Here is a 16,796-nt window from a genome sequence, read left to right on the forward strand (position 1 = left end):
AAGACAAAACGGGAACACCTGTGGAAGCTGAACTTGAGGGAACTTACCGAATTCTTTTTTTTACCCCCCTCCTGTTAGAGTTCACCTTTACATTTTAGATATTCCTTGAGAGACTTAGGCTCCTTTAACTGAGTCAAACCTTTCTGGCTCAGGAGCAAACATTCACTGCCTCGCGCATTTCATCCTCCCCCGCCCCCTCCCCTCCAGTACCGGGGGAGGGGGGGAGTTGGGGAGGGCAGAATTTTACCACTACAGATTATGTCATAACAGCAACTGTTCTACTAAAGCGTTCGAATCCTGGCATTTCCGAGTGAGCGGCCCTTGGCTGGAGACAATTTGGTGGGAAATCTTCCGTGTGAGTTGGGCCTCGGACTCTGCAGCTGGGTGGGCTGGACTGGGACGTAGGGACTTTTATCTTGCAGATCCAGAGCAACAGGTTAGTGGGGTGTCTGTGTGCGTCCCTCCCCTTCCTGGGTGACTGGGGAAATGGAGGCCACTGTTGTTCTCCAGCACTGGTCAAATGCGAGGGAAGAGGGGTTGGGGAGGGGACAGGTGGGGGAGGGCAGGGGCTTGGCTAGGGCACAGGACCCAAGGGGACTTCAAGGGCCCACTGTTGCACTTAGGGGAAAACACAAGAGGAAGCTCTCACGTGCAGCAGTGTGTTCCAGCCATTTAAGGCGCTGGATTTGGGAGGAATCTCTGCCACGGTTTTTCCTCACTAACAATGCGCCTTCCGTTCCCTAGATTCTGGTCCCTGTTACACAACCGCTGGGATGCGTTTCCAGTACCACTGCCTGCCTTAGTTGCTTTTCTATTGCTGTGATAAGACACTATGAGAAAGACAGCTTATAAAAGAAAGCATTTAATTCGGGGGTCATGGTTCCAGAGGGTAAGAGCCCACAACTATCATGGTAGCAAGCATAGCACCAGAGCCGTGGCTGAGAGTTCATACCTTTCTTTATCCACAAGCACAGAGGATGGGGGGGGGAGTGGGAGTGGGTTTGGAGGGAGGAAGGGAGGGAGGGATGGAGGCAGGGAGAGAGAGAAAGAGAGAGAGGGAGGGAGGGAGGGAGGGGGAGAGAGAGAGAGAGAGAGAGAGAGAGAGAGAGAGAGAGAGAGAGAGAGAGAGAAGAGCATCCAAGTGACACACCTCCTCTAACAAGGCCTATGTCCTAACTCTTCCCAAATAGGGGCAAAATAATCAAGCATAAGAGCCTAGCAGGCCACCCTCCTTTAGACCACTGCTCTTCCTAATCGGGAACTAGTGAATGAAGTAGTTCATTTCAACGGTAATTGGAGGAACCATTTGGGAATCAACTTTCCATCTAGGACACAACCCATATTATTATTAACAATTAAATTAGTTCTAGCATCTTTGCACTAAGTAGAGTATATCTAGAACATTATTCAGATCCTACACAGAGAGGTCTTTTTAATTATAGACTATAAATTCATCTTGTAAACCCTCAGACAACTTGACCAAACTGTAATTGCTGTGCTCTGCTGTATGGCTCCTTTTATCGTCTCTTCAGTGTAACTTTGGGACTGGGAGAAGGACGACTGGGCAGGGAAGGGGAGGTGCCTCTCAGAAGGAGCCAACCGCCAAAGCCTGGGGAGTGAGCAGTCCATTGCAGAGGCCACCCTGAAGGCACGGGACACGAGATCCAGAGTGCTGAAGACTGGGTGCTGGGGGCATGTGGGATGTCAGGCGCCACACAGGTACTCTTCCTGAGGTCACCTTTCTGATTCCCAACAGGACGGTAGTGAGTTAAAGGTTCCAGGATGAATTCATCCATTAAAAATATATGATAATGGGGCTCGAGAGATGGTTCAGAGGTTAAGAGCACTTTCTGCTTTTCCAGAGGTCCTGAGTTCAATTCCCAGCAAACACAAGGGGTGGTTTACAACCACCTATAATGAGATCTGGTGCCCTCTTCTGGCGAGCAGCTGTACATGCAGGCAGAACATTGTATACATAATAAATAAAATCTTAAAAAAAATATAAGTATACCAAATAGACATAGTAGTAAACATATATAAAATAATGTATTTATATAGTTTTGAAACATGGTCTCGTTATTTAGTCCTGACTGTCCTGGAACTCACCTTATAAACTAGGCTGGCATCAAACTCACAGAATTCTATTTGCCTTATAAGCACTGGGATAGGAGGTCTGTGTTACCACATCTTGCCATTGGAAGTGTTTTAACCATGCATTAGGGTCAAGAATCCATTGGGCGTTATTAGTGAGGAAAATCCTTAGTACTGGCGGGCTTCAAGCTCATATCCTTGAAGAAGTGGAAACCTTAATCCAGCTCCACAGACTGCTTGGCCACACTGCCACACCTGAGTGTTTTCCCTCTGTGTGCAAACGGGAGCCACTTCAGGCATCCCTCCCTCATTTCTTCCATGCCCACCAGTGACCCTCTTTGGCCAGTGCAGGAGAACACCCGCAGCCAGGCAGAAGGGGTGTCATGGTCAGTTTCTGCGTGCACTATGTGCAGTTTTTACTCACTGACAACAGGTTGTTTTGATTCACCATGTGTAGCAACTGGATGGTCAAACTCAGCTCTCAACAGTAGGTGTGGATCCTGACCTCAGAGATCTACAGGCAGGAGGTGGGGTGGGGGACTCAAGACTGCCCTCTACTGCAGAAACTAGAGATCAACGGGAGGGAGAAGCCTCAAGACTGTCCCCTACAGCAGAAGCCAGAGATCAAAACGGGGTGGGAGGGGGGAAGCCTCAAGACTGCCCCCTACCGCAGAAACCAGAGATCAAAACGGGGTGGGGGAGGAGCCTCAAGACTGCCCCCTACCGCAGAAGCCAGCGATTGACCCCCCAGCTCTTCTGCATTGCTAGCTGACGGGACGCTGATGAGACAGATGTAAATCGATGCATCTTGCTACCCCTCCTCAGCTTGGATTGCTTGCTGAAGTGACCTACAGAGCTCAGGAACTCATTTGTACATATTATACAGACAATATAAAGGATACAACAACGCGGGAGCAGCAACCGCAAGAGGCAGGCACAAACACAGTTTCCGTGTGCTCTTTGGACGAGCCTCCCTCTCAGCACTTAGGTTCCTTGTCCAGAATGGAGATCCCAGATAATTCAATTAGAGAGCATTATAAAGGTTCAATCCCTTCAGACACAATAGCTTTATTGACTCAAACTCTAACACTCTCTACTTCCCTATAGCTGAGGGGTAGGGCCAAAAGAACCGGCCTTCTATCCAAGGGCTGGACTCTCGGGTAGCAAGTGCCATTTCTAAGTATTGCTGCGTTAGAATATGAGGCTTCAGCCACCCAGAGAACTCCAAGGTAAGAGGCTCACATCAGACACTGGGGACAAAAGCCACATACACATTTCTTGATGGGTCAGAGACACAGATTTCCTTTCCATGTATTGTGTTTTGGCAATTGGACTGCATTCTCACACTATGGCCAGGATTGACCTAGAATTCACTGGTTAGCCTAGACTAGTCTAGAACTTGCAGCAATCCTTCTGCCTCCGTCTCTGAGTGCTAGGATTACAGTTGTGCACAACCACACCTGGCTGGCCCGTGTCCATTTTCTTTTCTTGGTTTTCCTGTTTTCTTGGGCTGAATGACAAAATGTACCAGTGCATACTAGTGGAGTAGTTTTTATTTCAGGCAAAGCTGTTTATATTGGTCCACCTCATCCCCTTGGGTCTATAGGTGCTGATGAAGAGTCCCCCAGTTCCTCTTGTCATCCCTCTCAGCCTTTCTGTGTCATCAATCTCCATTGCTTTGCGACTCTTCACTGGCTGGCAGAACCTCTCTCTACCAGGGACATGGAGCTAGAAAACTTGGTGGAGAGTCAGGGAATCCACACTTGGCTAAGACCCAAAGTGGCAAACATCATAACTAAAGAACGGGCAAACGGAGACCAGATATCTACACTGGAAACATTGCAAATGTGGTAACACTAGATGCCCAGATCCCAGAGAAAACCACAAACACGAGCAACCAAGACAGCGTGTCTTCTCTAGAAGCCAGCAGGCACAAGACAGGCGATTCCCATGAAGCACAAGACAAGGACGTCAAAACAGCTATTATATGTACAAAGACATGAAAAAAGATAGCAACAAATGCCTTAAGACCTGAACACACAAACAAGCAGTTGAACAAAACAGTGAAAATAATTCAAGACATGAAAGTAGAATTTAACAAGAAAAGAGAAATACTAAAAAGCCGAGTCAAAATAAAACTAGAAATGAAAAACTCAGGAAGACGAAAAAAAAAACCCAAAATCAAGCAACAACAACAACAACAAAACAAAAACAAACAAAAAACAACCCCCAAAACAAACAAACAAACAAACAAACAAACAAAACCCCACAATAACAAATTGAGAGATGCGAAAGAGACAATTTAGGTGTTGAAGATAAGATAGAAGACATGGGTAACTCACTAATAGAAAATGTGAAAAAAAATTCAGGCACAAAATATGCAGAAAATCTGGGATACAATGAAAAGATCAAACCTACAAATAATAGGCATAAAGGGGATGAGAAGAAAGCCAGGTCAAAAGTGCAGGAGATATTTTTTTTTTAGCAAAATCACAGAAGAAAATTTTCTTAAAGGAAGATATGCCTATCAAGGCATACAGAATATCAAGTAGACAGACAAGAAAAGAAATTTCCTTTAAGACATAATAGTCAAACACCGTAAGATAGGATATTAAAAGTTTCAAGGGAAAAAGACCATGAAACAGATAAAGTTGGATCTATTAGAAGAATACCTGACTTTTCAGTGATGACTCTAAAAGCCAGAAGGGCCTGGACAGATGTTCTGTAAACTCTGAGAAACCACAGATGCCAGCCCTGATTAGTATAGCTAGCAAAACTATCAATCATAATAGATGGAGAAAAAAATTTCATGATAAAAAAATTTAAACCAATTCTGCTTACTAGTCTAGATCTACAGAAGGCACTGGAAGGAAATCTTTCATATAAGAAGGTTAGCTATGCGCAAGAGGACACAAGGAATACATAATCCCATAACAGTTAATAAGAAGAGGAAAGGAAATCCCACACCACCACCACAAAGAACCAAGAATTATACTTTTCATTAATAACACTCAATATTAAAGGTCTCAAGTCTCCAATAAAAAGAGATAGAGAAAAAGAGATAGAAAACAGGATCCGGGCTGGAGAGGTGGCTCAGTGGTTAAGAGCACTGACTGCTCTTCCAGAGGTCCTGAGTTCAATTCCCAGCAACCACATGGTGGCTCACAACCCTCTATAATGAGAACTGGCGCCCTCTTCTGGCATGCAGATGTACATGCAGGCAGAATACTGTATACATAATAATAAAAGAAAAAAAAAAAGAAAAAGAAAAGAAAACAGGATCCGTCATTTTGCCACATCCAAGAAACAAATCTCACCATTGAGGATACACATCACCTTAGGGTAAAGGGATGGGGAAAAAGTATTCTAAGTAAATAGATGCCCAAAACAAGCAGGAGGAGCTATTTGAATAACTGACGAAATAGACTTCAAGCCAAAACCAACCAGAAAAGATAGACAAGGACACTACATACTCATATTAAATAAAAAAAAAATCCAAGAGGATACTGTAATTCTAAACATTTACTCAGTAATGAGCTGCCTAATCTCTATAAATTTGTGTACTTGCTAGAGATTAATTGACTGTAAATTTTGTTTTATTGTGATACAGGCTCCCCAGACTCATTTCAAGCTTTCTGAATTGTTAACATTTGTGTTGTGTACCAGAAAGTGATCTATTTTAGAGATGGTTTTGTGTTGTTTGGGTGAAATATTTTGTAGATGTCTATTAGTCCATTTGGTGTATGATGCCTTTTAATTCTGCTGCTTTTCAGCTTATTTTTAAAATATTTATTTTACTTTATGTGTAGGAGTGTTTTGCTTGTATGTATGTCTGTATACCATGTGCCTGCCAGGTGCCCTTGGAGGTCAGAAGATGGTGCTGTATTTCCTGGAATTAAAGTTATAGATGTTTGTGGGTTCTGGGAAGTAATCCCTGGTGACTGAACAAGTACTAACTGATAAGTCATCTCTCTAGCTCCTCTCTGTTTATTTTTGTCCAAATGATCTGATTAGTGTAGAAAATGGGGGTATTGAAACCACTTACTATTAATGGGTTAATATTAATCTGTGTCTTTAACTCTCATAGCATACTTTTTTAAAAAATGTAATTCATTGAACCAGAGTTGGTGCATATAATCTTAGGACTGTAATGTCTTCTAGGTTAGAGTGAAGTGCATTTATTTGTTTCTTTTTGTTATTTTTTGTTTGAAGTTTATTTTTTTTCAGATATTAGAATACCAATGCCTATTTGCTTCCTAGTCTCATTTGTTTGGAGAAATTTTGTCCATCCTTTCAGTCTAATAGAAGATGCTTATCTTTAAAGCTAAGACATGTTTCTTTTTATTTTTTTACTTTTTAAAATATTTTATTAATTTATTCACATTACATCTCAGTTGCTAGCCCATCCCTTGTATCCTTCCATTCCTCCCTCCTTCCCGCTTCCCCCCAACTCCCCTCCCCTATGTCTGTGACAGAGGGGGACCTCCTCCTCCTGTATATGCTCATAGGGTATCGAGTCTCTTCTTGGTGACCTGTTATCCTTCCTCTGAGTGCCACCAGGCCTCCCCATTAAGGGGACGTGGTAAAAAATGAGGCACCAGAGTTCGCATGAAAGTCAGACTCCACTCTCCACTCAATGGTGGAGAATGTCCTGTCCATCGGCTAGATCTGTGTAGGGGTTCAAAATTTACTGCCTATATTGTCCTTGGCTGGTGCCATAGTTTGAGGAGGACCCCAGGACCCAGATCTGCCCATCATAATGTTCTTCTTGTAGGTTTCCAGGACCCTCTGGATCCTTCTATTTCCCCATTCTCCCACGCTTCTCTCACCTAAAGTCCCAATAGGATGTCCTCTCTTGTGACCCACTTTCCTGGTAAGTAAAGCCTTTCATGGGACATACCTCTTGGTCTAGTGTCTCAATATAAGTGAGTGTATACCATTTGTCTCTTTTTGCTTCTGGGTGAACTCACTCATTATGATAATTTCTAGTTCAATCCATTTGTCCACAAATTTTGGGAATTCCTTGTTTTTAATAGCTGAATAGTATTCCATAGTGTAAATGTACCACAGTTTCTTTATCCATTCTTCTACTGAGGGGCACTTAAGACTGTTTTCATGTTCTGGCTATTATGAATAAGGCAGCTATGAACATGGTTGAGCATATGTCCCTATTGTGTGGTAGAGCATTTTCTGGGTATATTCCAAGGGCTAAGACATGTTTCCTGTTGACAATAGGATGGATGTTGTCTTTAATTTAGCCACGTCTGACTGAAGAGTTGGGACTGACTAAGGAGTTGAAGAGTTGGGACTGTTATTTTTAAGAGCTGAACGTTGAATGCAGTCATACCTGCATTTTTATTGTTGTCATGTGATTTAAAAAAATTCCAGTATCTATTGCCTTATTTTTGTGAGTGGGATTATATTTCAGTATATTCAGATTATGTTCCCTGAAAAAAATGACCACCAGGAAATACACTCTCGCGCTGGAGAGATGCCTCAATGGTTAAGAGCTCCGCCTGCTCTTCCAAAGGTCCTGAGTTCAATTCCCAGCAACCACATGGTGGCTCACAACCATCTGTAATATGATCTGATTCCCTCTTCTGGCCTGCAGGTATACACGCAGGCAGAACAATGTAAACATAATAAAAATAAATAAAGCTTTAACAACAACAACAAAAAAGAAATATACTCTCACTGTAGATTTATTTTCCCGTCCCTTGAATCGAGGGCTGTCCTGTGATATGCTTTGGCATAAGAAGGTGCTAGAAGAGGCTTGGAAACTTCTCCTTCTCTTAGAGTCCCCCAAACCCACGGAAAGATGGCATCTCTAGGTAGACAGAACTGTTGGTGTACTTTTAAAAACTTTTTTATTTTGGGTTCCTTATATCTCTTTCCCTCCTTTTCACCCCAATCCCTTCTGAAACCTCAACACCAGATAGGGCAGGAAGGAGGTTAGCGGGGAGACGGGGCGTAGTTTTCCTTAGCTACTTCCTGCTGGTTAGAGGACCATTGGGTTCCTTGGGACAAGTCCGATCCTTGTTTCAGATATCTCTGGCTTCTTGTCACACTGCATCGGCAGCAACCAGAAGCAGTGGGGGGTGGGGTGGGTGCGGGGGGGGGAGGTGTGGGTGCGGGGGAGGTGTGGGTGCGGGGGAGGTGTGGGTGCGGGGGAGGTGTGGGTGCGGGGGAGGTGTGGGTGCGGGGGGGGGGGGGAGAATGGGACACACACCAGCAGCCCGGCCTCCCCCCCACTCCCCGGCTTTTATCCCCACAGACAAAAGACCATATCCCCGCATGAGGCAGTCCACAGTGGACAAAGATCACATACCCTCCCAGGAGGCACTTATCAGCTGTGGGCAAACTGGAGCAGCCCCCACATCCCACACCTGGGATTAAAACAAAAGCAAAGAGTTCTCAAATGGAGGAATAAAATGGCTAAGAAATCTCTCTCTTAGCAATTAGGGGGAATGCATCTCATCTCATCCCTGCTAGAGTGGCTAATATCAAAATAACATAAGTGCTGGTGAGGATGCAGGAAAGGAAAATCCTTGCTCACTGTTGGTTGGATTGCAAATCGGTACAGCCACTCTTGAACTCCGTGTGGCGCTTCTCAAAAAGCTAACAATATATCTAGCATGCGACACAGTTATAGCACCGCTGGGCATCTTCCCAGAGGACTTGACATTCTACCCCACAGGTGCTCCCTTAACCATGTTCATTCTTCTTATTCACAGTAGCTAAGCAATGGAAACAGCCTAAAGGTGCTTTAGCTGATGACTGGGAAATCGTACTCAATTGTAAAGAGAAATAAAATTATGAAACGTGCAGGTCAATCTGAGGAGATCAGGACCAAGTTCTCAGCACAAGGGAGAGACAAAGAACTGGGAATAAGAGATAAAGACAGGAGAGAGATGATGAGGAGAAGGCCACGAGACCAAGGGAGAGGGAGTGGATGTTTCTCCTGAAGTACGACAAAGGACGGCCCCTGCATAGAGCGGAGACAGACGTGGCCCACAGGCGAATGGCAGTTTATAAAAGTAAAAGAGGAAATCCCATGTTAGGATGAGGTGTTTCATTTTAATTGGGCATGTTAATTAGGTGAGTCAGAGGGGGCTTTTGATTGCTGGGCTTTGATACTTTGATAGCTGGACCTTGGTAGTCAGCCTTAGCAAGAGGAAGTGGTCAAATAAGGGAACAGACCTTGGTAGCTATAGCTTTAGGGATGTGATCCGAGTGTTTTTAGCAAAGCAGAGCAATGGGGAGAAGGCCAAGACCTGCCAGAGCCGTGCTGCCACACTTCAGCTGGCCGCGTCCCTTCAAAACCAGCGAAACTGCAACATATTATATTGGCTTAGGTAACCCAGACCCAGGAAAACAACTGTTGCATGTTCTCTATCAATTATGGTTCTTATTTCCAAAGCTAGAGATGTGTAAAACCATACTAACCACAGGAACAAGGAAATAAAAAGGGGCTGGGAGTGTGAAGGAGTTCTAGAGTGAGGAATGGAAAGAAAGGGTGCTATGAAGGGAAAAATGGAAAAAAAAATGGGCAGTTAATTGGGAAGGGAGCATGGAGAAATATACAAAATAAGAGGGTGGAAGGAGGGATAAATAACACCGAGTGAAAACTAAGTAGGGAATTATTTTACATATAATATTCATATACATACAATTTAAAGAAATCATACCATTTGGGTCAATAATCAAGAGCCATAGACCAAAACCAAAACCAAAACCAAAACAACAACAACAAAAAGCCAAAAACCCCAACCCCCCCCAAAAAAAAACAAAAAACAAAAAACAAAAAAACCCAACCCAACCAAACCAAACCAAACCAAATACAAAGACAAACAAAACAAACTCAGAGCCAGGTATGAGAAGCCTTATCTCAAATTGTCAGGGGAGTCTAAGGGATCCCCTGTCCTAGTTGATGGTTTCCTGCTGTAATAAAGACCACAACCATAAGCAGCATGGGAGGACGGAGCTTACTTGGCTTACAGTTTTTAAGTAATTTATTAATTTATTTAAACATATTCACTTTGCATCCCAATTGTAGCGCCCTCCTTCATCTCCTCCTGGTCCCATTGTTGACCCCCAACTTCCCCCTATTCACCTCCCTTAGTCCTCAGAAAGGGAGATTCCCTCCTCCCCTACCATTTGACCCCAGCCTATCAAGTCTCATCAGGACTGTCTGCCTCCTCTTCCTCTGTGGCCTGGGAAGGCGCCCTACCAGCGGGAAGTGTATGTGAAAGGCAGCTCCTGCTCCCCACATTAGAGGACCCACATGGAGAATGAGCTGCCTATCAGCTACATCTGAGCAGTGCACTCAGGTCCTCTCCATGCATGGTCCTTGGTTGATGCATTAGTCTCTGAGGGCCCTCTGAGTACAGATTTGCTGGCTCTGTCGGTCTCCATGTGGAGCTCCTGTATGCTCCAAGTCCTTCTATCCCCCAAGTCTTCCATATGACTCCCTGCACTCTGCCCAGAGTTTGGCTGTGAGTCTCAGCGTCTTTCAGAGGGCCTCTACAGTAGGCTCCCATCCCATTCCCTCTCTTAAACTACTTCTATCCTATTTGCCCTTCTGAATGAAAATTAAGCATCCTCCCAAGGGTCCTCCTTGTTACTTAGCTTCTTTAGGTCTGTGGATTGTAGTATGCCTATACTGTATTATGTGGCTAATATTTGCTTATAAGTGAGTATATACCATGCACGTCTTTCAGGGTCTGGGTTACCTCACTCAGGATATTTTCTAGTTCTAATAATTTGTCTGCAACTTTCATGATTTTCTTGTTTTTAATAGCAGAGTAGTATTCTGTTGTGTAAGTATATCACAATTTCTTTATCCATTCTTTGGTTGAGGGACAGCTAGGTTGTTTCCAGATTCTGGCTATTATGAATAGAGCATCTATGAACATAGTTGATCAACTGTCCTTGTTGTATGGTGGAACATCTTTTGGGTATATGCTCAGGAGTGATATAGCTGGGTTTTGAGGCAGAGCTATTCCCAGTTTTCTGAAAAAGTGCCAGATTGCTTTCCAAAGTGGTTGTACGAGTTTGCACTCCCACCAGCAATGGAAGAGTGTTCCTCTTTCTCCATATCCTCACCAGCATGTGCCGTCACTTGAGTTTTTGATTTTAGCTAGTCTGATGGGTGTAAGATGGAATCTTAGAGTTGTTTTGATTTGCATTTCCCTGATAACTAAGGACACTGAGCAATTTTAAAAGTATTTCTTGGCCATTTGATATACCTTTGTTGAGAATTCTTTTAGTTCTGTACTCCATTTTTAAACTGGATTATTTGGTTCGTTGGTGTTTAATTTCTTGTGTTAGTTTTATAATTTAGATATTAGCCCTCTGTCGGATGTAGGATTAATGAAGACCTTTTCCCAGTCTGTAGGTTGTCATTTTGTTCTGATGATGATGTCCTTTTCTTTACAGAGCTTTTCAGTTTCATGTGGTCTCATTTATTAACTGTTGATGTTAGAGCGTGAGCTGTTGGTGTTCTGTTCAGGAAGTTGTCTCCTGTGCCAATGAGTTCAAAGTTCTTTTTTTTAAAAAAAAAGATTTATTTATTTTATTTATTGCATATGAGTGCTTTATCTGCAGAAGAGGGTATCAGATTACATTATAGATGGTTGTGAGCCACCATGTGGTTGCTGGGAATTGAATTCAGGACCTTTGGAAGAGCAGGCGGTGCTCTTAACCACTGAGCCATCTCTCCAGCCCCAGAGTTCAAAGTTCTTCTCCATTTTTTCTTCTAACAGATTTAGTGTGTCTGGTTTTATGTTGAGGTATTTAATCTACTTGGACTTGGTTTTATGCAAGGTGATCAATAGATGTATTTGCATTTTTTCCTAACTGTTGACATCCAGTTAGGCCAGCACCATTGGTTGAAAATGCTATCTTTTTTTCCATTGTATGGTTTTGGCTCCTTTGTCAAAAATCAAGTGTCCATAGGTGTGTAGGTTTAATTCTGGGTCTTTGATTGGATTCCATTGATCTACCAGTCTGTTTCTATGCCAGTGCCATGCAGTTGTTATTACTGTTGCTCTACAGTACAGCTTGAGATCAGGGACTGAGATACCTCCAGAAGACCTTTCATTGTACAGGATTGTTTTAATTATTCTGGGTTTTTTGTTTTTCCATATGAAGTTGAGAAAAGATCTTTTAAGGATTTTAAAAATTGTGTAGGTATTTTGATAGGGATTATATTGAATCTGTAAATTGCTTTTGGTAAGATGGTCATTTTTACTATGTTGATTCTCCCGATCCATGAGCATGGGACATCTTTCCATCTTCTGATATTTTCTTCAGTCTCTTTCTTCAGAGACTTGAAGTTTTTTTCATACAAGTCTTTCACTTGCTTGGTTAGAGTTACACCAAGCTATTTATATTATTTGTGGCTATTGTGAAGGGTGTTGTTTCCCTAATTTCTTTCTCAGCTCATTTGCTATTTGTATAACAGGAGGACTACTGAGGTTTTTTGTTTGTTTGTTTTTGTTTTCTTTTTAGTTAATTTTGTATCCAGCCACTTTGCTAAAGGTGTTTATCAGCTGTAGGAGTGCCTTGGTAGAATTTTTTAGGGTACTTATGTATACTATCATATCATCCACGAAGTGTTACTTTGACTTCTTCCTTCCAATTTTTTATCCCCTTCATCTCCTTTAGTTCTCTGATTGCTGTAGCTCAGACTTCAGGGACTATATTGAAGAGATGTGGATAGAGTGGGCAGCCTTGTCTTGTTCTGATTTCAGTGGAATTGATTTACATTTCTCTCCCTTTAGTTTGATGCTGGCTATAGGCTTGGTATACATTGCGTTTACTAGCTTTAGGTATGTGTCTTGCATGCCTGATTTCTTCAAGACTTTTTAACATGAATAGGTGTTGGGTTTTGTCAAATGACTTTTTGGCATCTATGGAGATGATCATGTGTTTTTTCTTTCAGTTTGTTTATATGGTGGATTACATTGATAGATTTCCATATACTGAACCATCCCTGCATGCCTGGGATGAAACCCACTTGGTTATGGTGGATGATAGTTTTAATGTATTCTTTGATTTGGTATGTGAGTATTTTATTGAGCACTTTTGCATCAATGTTCATAAAGGAAAGTAGTCTGAAATTCTCTTTCTTTGTTGGGCCTTTGCATGGTTTAAGTATCAAGGTGACCATAGCCTCATAGAATGACTTTGGCAATGTTTCTTCTGTTTCTATTTTGTGGAACAGTTTGAAGAATATTAATATTAGCTCTTCTTTGAAAATCTGGCAGAATTCTGTGCTGAAATCATCTAGCCCTGGATTTTTTGTTTTTGTTTTGGACAGGAGACTTTTAATGACTGCTTTTTATTTCCGTAGGGGTTATATGACTATTTGGCTTGTTTACCTGATCTTTATTTAACTTTGGTAAGTGGAATCTATGGAGAAAATCGTCCATTTCATTTAGGTTTTCAATTTTTTTAGTATATAGATTTTAAAAATAAGACCTAATGATTCTTTGGATCTCCTCTGTGTCTGTTGTTATGTCCCCCTTTTCATTTCTGATTTTGTTAGTGTCTTTCTACCATTTAGTTAAGTGTGGCTAATGGTTTGTCTATCTTAATGATTTTATCAAAGAACCAGCTCTTGGTTTCATTGATTCTTTGAATTGTTCTCTTTGTTTCTAATCTAATGATTTCAGTCCTGAGTTTGATTTTTTTCCAGCCTTCTGCTCCTCTTGGGTATGACTACTTTTTTCCCTAGGGCTTTCAGGTGTGCCATTAAGTTGCTTGTATCTGATGTCTCCAATTTCTTTATGATGGTCCTTAGTGCTATGAACTTTCCTCTTAGCATTGCTTTCATTGTGTCCCATAGGTTTTGGTATGTTTGCCTTCATTTTTATTGAATTCTAAGAATTATTTTATTTCTTTATTTCTTCCCTGACCCAGTTGTCCTTGAGTAGAGAGCTGTTTAGTTTCCATTAATGTGTAGAATTTTTCTTATTTCTCTTGTTGTTGAGGTCCAGTTTTATTCCATTGTGGTCTGATAAGATACAAGGGATTATTTCAATTTTCTTATATCTTTTGAGGCTTGCTTTGTGACTGAGTATATAGTCAATTTTGGAGAAGGTTCTGTGAGGGGCTGAGAAGAAGGTATAATGTTTTGTGTTTGGGCGAAAAGTTCTGTAGATGTCAGTTAGGTCCATTTGATTCATAACATCTGTTAGTGTCATTATTTCTCTGTTTAGTTTCTGTTTTGTTGATCTGTTTTTTGGTGAAAGTGGGGTGTTGAAATCAACCACTATTAATGTGTGGGAATCAATTTGTGGTCTAAGCTTTATTAATATCTCTTTTTCAAATATGAGTGCCCTTGTATTTGGGGTATAGATATTCAGAATTTAGATGTTCTTTTAGTGGAGTTTTCCTTTGATGCATATGAAGTGTCCTCATCTCTTTTGATTTTTGTTGAAAGTCTATTTTATTAGATATTAGGATGGCTATTCCAGTTTGCATCTTAGGTCTGGGAAAAATCCCTTTCCATCCTTTACTCTCAGGTAATATATATCTTTGTGGCTAAGGTGTGTTTCTTGTATGCAGCAGAATGATGGGTCCTGTTTATGAATCCATTGTGTTAGTCTGTGTCTTTTTATTGGAGAGTTGAGTCCATTGATATTGATATGTATTTTTTTTTCTTTTTTTTTGATATTGATATGTATTAATGACCAGAGACTGTTAGAAACTTCTATTTTGATGTTGGTTGTGGAAGTATATTGGTGTGCTTGTTTACTTTTGGGTTTGCTATAGTGAAGTTATTTATATCCTGTGTTTTTTGGGGGGTATAGTTAACCTCCTTGGGTAGGAGTTTTCTTTCTAGTATCTTCTGTAGTGCTGGGTTTGTCCATATATATTGTTTAAATTTGGTTTTGTCATGGAATATCTTGTTTTCTCCATCAATGGTAATCAAAAGTTTTTCTGGATATAGTAGTCTGGACTAGCATTTGTGGCCTCTTTGGGTCTGCATGACATCTGCCCAGGCCCTACTGGCATTTATGGTCTCTCATGAGAAGGTAGGTATGATTCTGATAGGTTTGCCCTTATATGTTACTTGGCCTTTTTCCTTTGTAACTTTTAATATTTTTCCTTTGTTTTGTACATTTAGTATATTGTTACTATGTGGTGGGAGGATTTTCTTTTTTGGTTTAATTTATTTGGTGTTATGTAGGCCTCTGGTATGCGTATAAGCATCTTTTTCTTAAGACTGGGGGGATTTTTCTTCAGTGATTTTGTTCAAAATATCTTCTGTGCCTTGGAAGAGGGAATCATCTTTTCTTGTATTCCTATTATTCTTAGGTGTCATCTGTTCCTGGTGTTCTTAATTTCTTAAATGTTTTGTGTCAGGAATTTTTCAGATCTATCATTTTCTTTGATGAATGCATTGGTTTATTCTATTGTGTCTTCTACACCTGAGATTCTTTCCTCCATCTCTTATATTCTGTTCATGATGCCTACTTCTACAGTTCCAGTTTTTGTTCCTAAATTCTCCCTCTTCAAGATTTCCTCAGTTTGTGCTTCCTTTATTGTTTCTATTTCCACATTTATATATTTATCAGTTTTGTTTATTTATTTCACCTGTTTAATTGCATTTTCCTGCATTTCCTTAAATGGTTTGCTCACTTCCTTCACCAGTTTGTATTTTCCTGTAATTCTTTGGGTGATTTATTCATTTCCTCTCTAATGGCCTCAAACTGTTTGCTTGTACCTTCTTGTATTTCTTTAAGGGTTTTATTTATTTCCTCCATTGTCATTTTCATAAGCATAGATTTAATATCATTTTCTTGAGTTTCAGTTGTGTCAAGGGATCCAGGCCTGCTTGCCGTAGGATAACATGGTTCCCAAGATGCCATATTGCCCTGGCTTTTTAAAATTGTGTTTTTACACTGGCCTTTAGCTATCTTGTTGCCTATGGCTTGGCTGGTATGTCCTGTTGTGTGCTGCAGTTCTTGGGGGTACAGGGAGAGTCCTGGGCAGGAAGATGGATGTTTCTGCAGGTGCCCTCCTCAGATTGGTAGCAATTGTCTTGGACTGGTGGGTAATTCTCAGGGACTTGTTCACAGGTCTCCTCAGATGTATTATCCTGGGAACCAGATAGACTCCTGAGGAGCCCAGGGACCCTCCTCTGCCTAAAGGAAGTCCCAGAGTCCGTTGTCCCACTATTACTGGCTTTCTTGCTCCATGGTTAATGAGATCCCACTACCCAGACCATGTGCTCAGATACTGTGCTCACTGGATGCAGGCATTTTGAAGTATCTGTGAGCTCAGAGGATGAGTTGAGCTTTGGAGTGGTGGCTGGGGTTGTTTCTGTGGGTCCCCAGGGTCAGGAGACCTGAGGTTGAAGCTGCTCACCCTGGGTGATGGGAGTGGGTCCCTGGCGAGCTACTTGCCCCCAGTGCCAGAAGGTATTGACTCCATGGGTTGGTTAGAGGTTAGAACCACATGCTGCTGGTATCTGCGAGGTTATCCTCTTGATGGTGAGAGTGGAAACCTGAGTTTGGAGCCATGCGTCCCTATTGCACCAGAAGGTATCCACTCTACAGGACAATTTTGAGGTTACTACAGGCTGCTCATATGCAGAAGGCATCCATGTGTTCATGAGAGTAGGCACCCAAGGTTGGAGCCATGCACCGCTGGTACCTGGAAGTTATCTAGAGAAGGTGGGAGCAGGTGTGTGG

At 41.8% G+C, this 16,796-nt stretch overlaps 1 protein-coding gene across 1 annotated transcript in view; it reads left to right on the forward strand.

The window, feature by feature from the left end:
• Positions 1–408: 408 nt before the first annotated feature.
• LOC311605024 (olfactory receptor 2W1-like) overlaps positions 409–16,796 on the forward strand; it is a gene marked incomplete at its 3' end in the record, with an annotated part of 30,654 nt that continues 14,266 nt past the window's right edge. Inside the window, exons 1-2 of the mRNA XM_084795326.1 lie at positions 409–436; positions 1,471–1,719. The remainder of the gene's footprint in view (positions 437–1,470; positions 1,720–16,796) is intronic.

This window comes from Acomys minous, assembly GCF_964271855.1.
Source record: "Acomys minous genome assembly, chromosome: 9".
Classification (NCBI taxonomy): Eukaryota; Metazoa; Chordata; class Mammalia; order Rodentia; family Muridae; genus Acomys; species Acomys minous.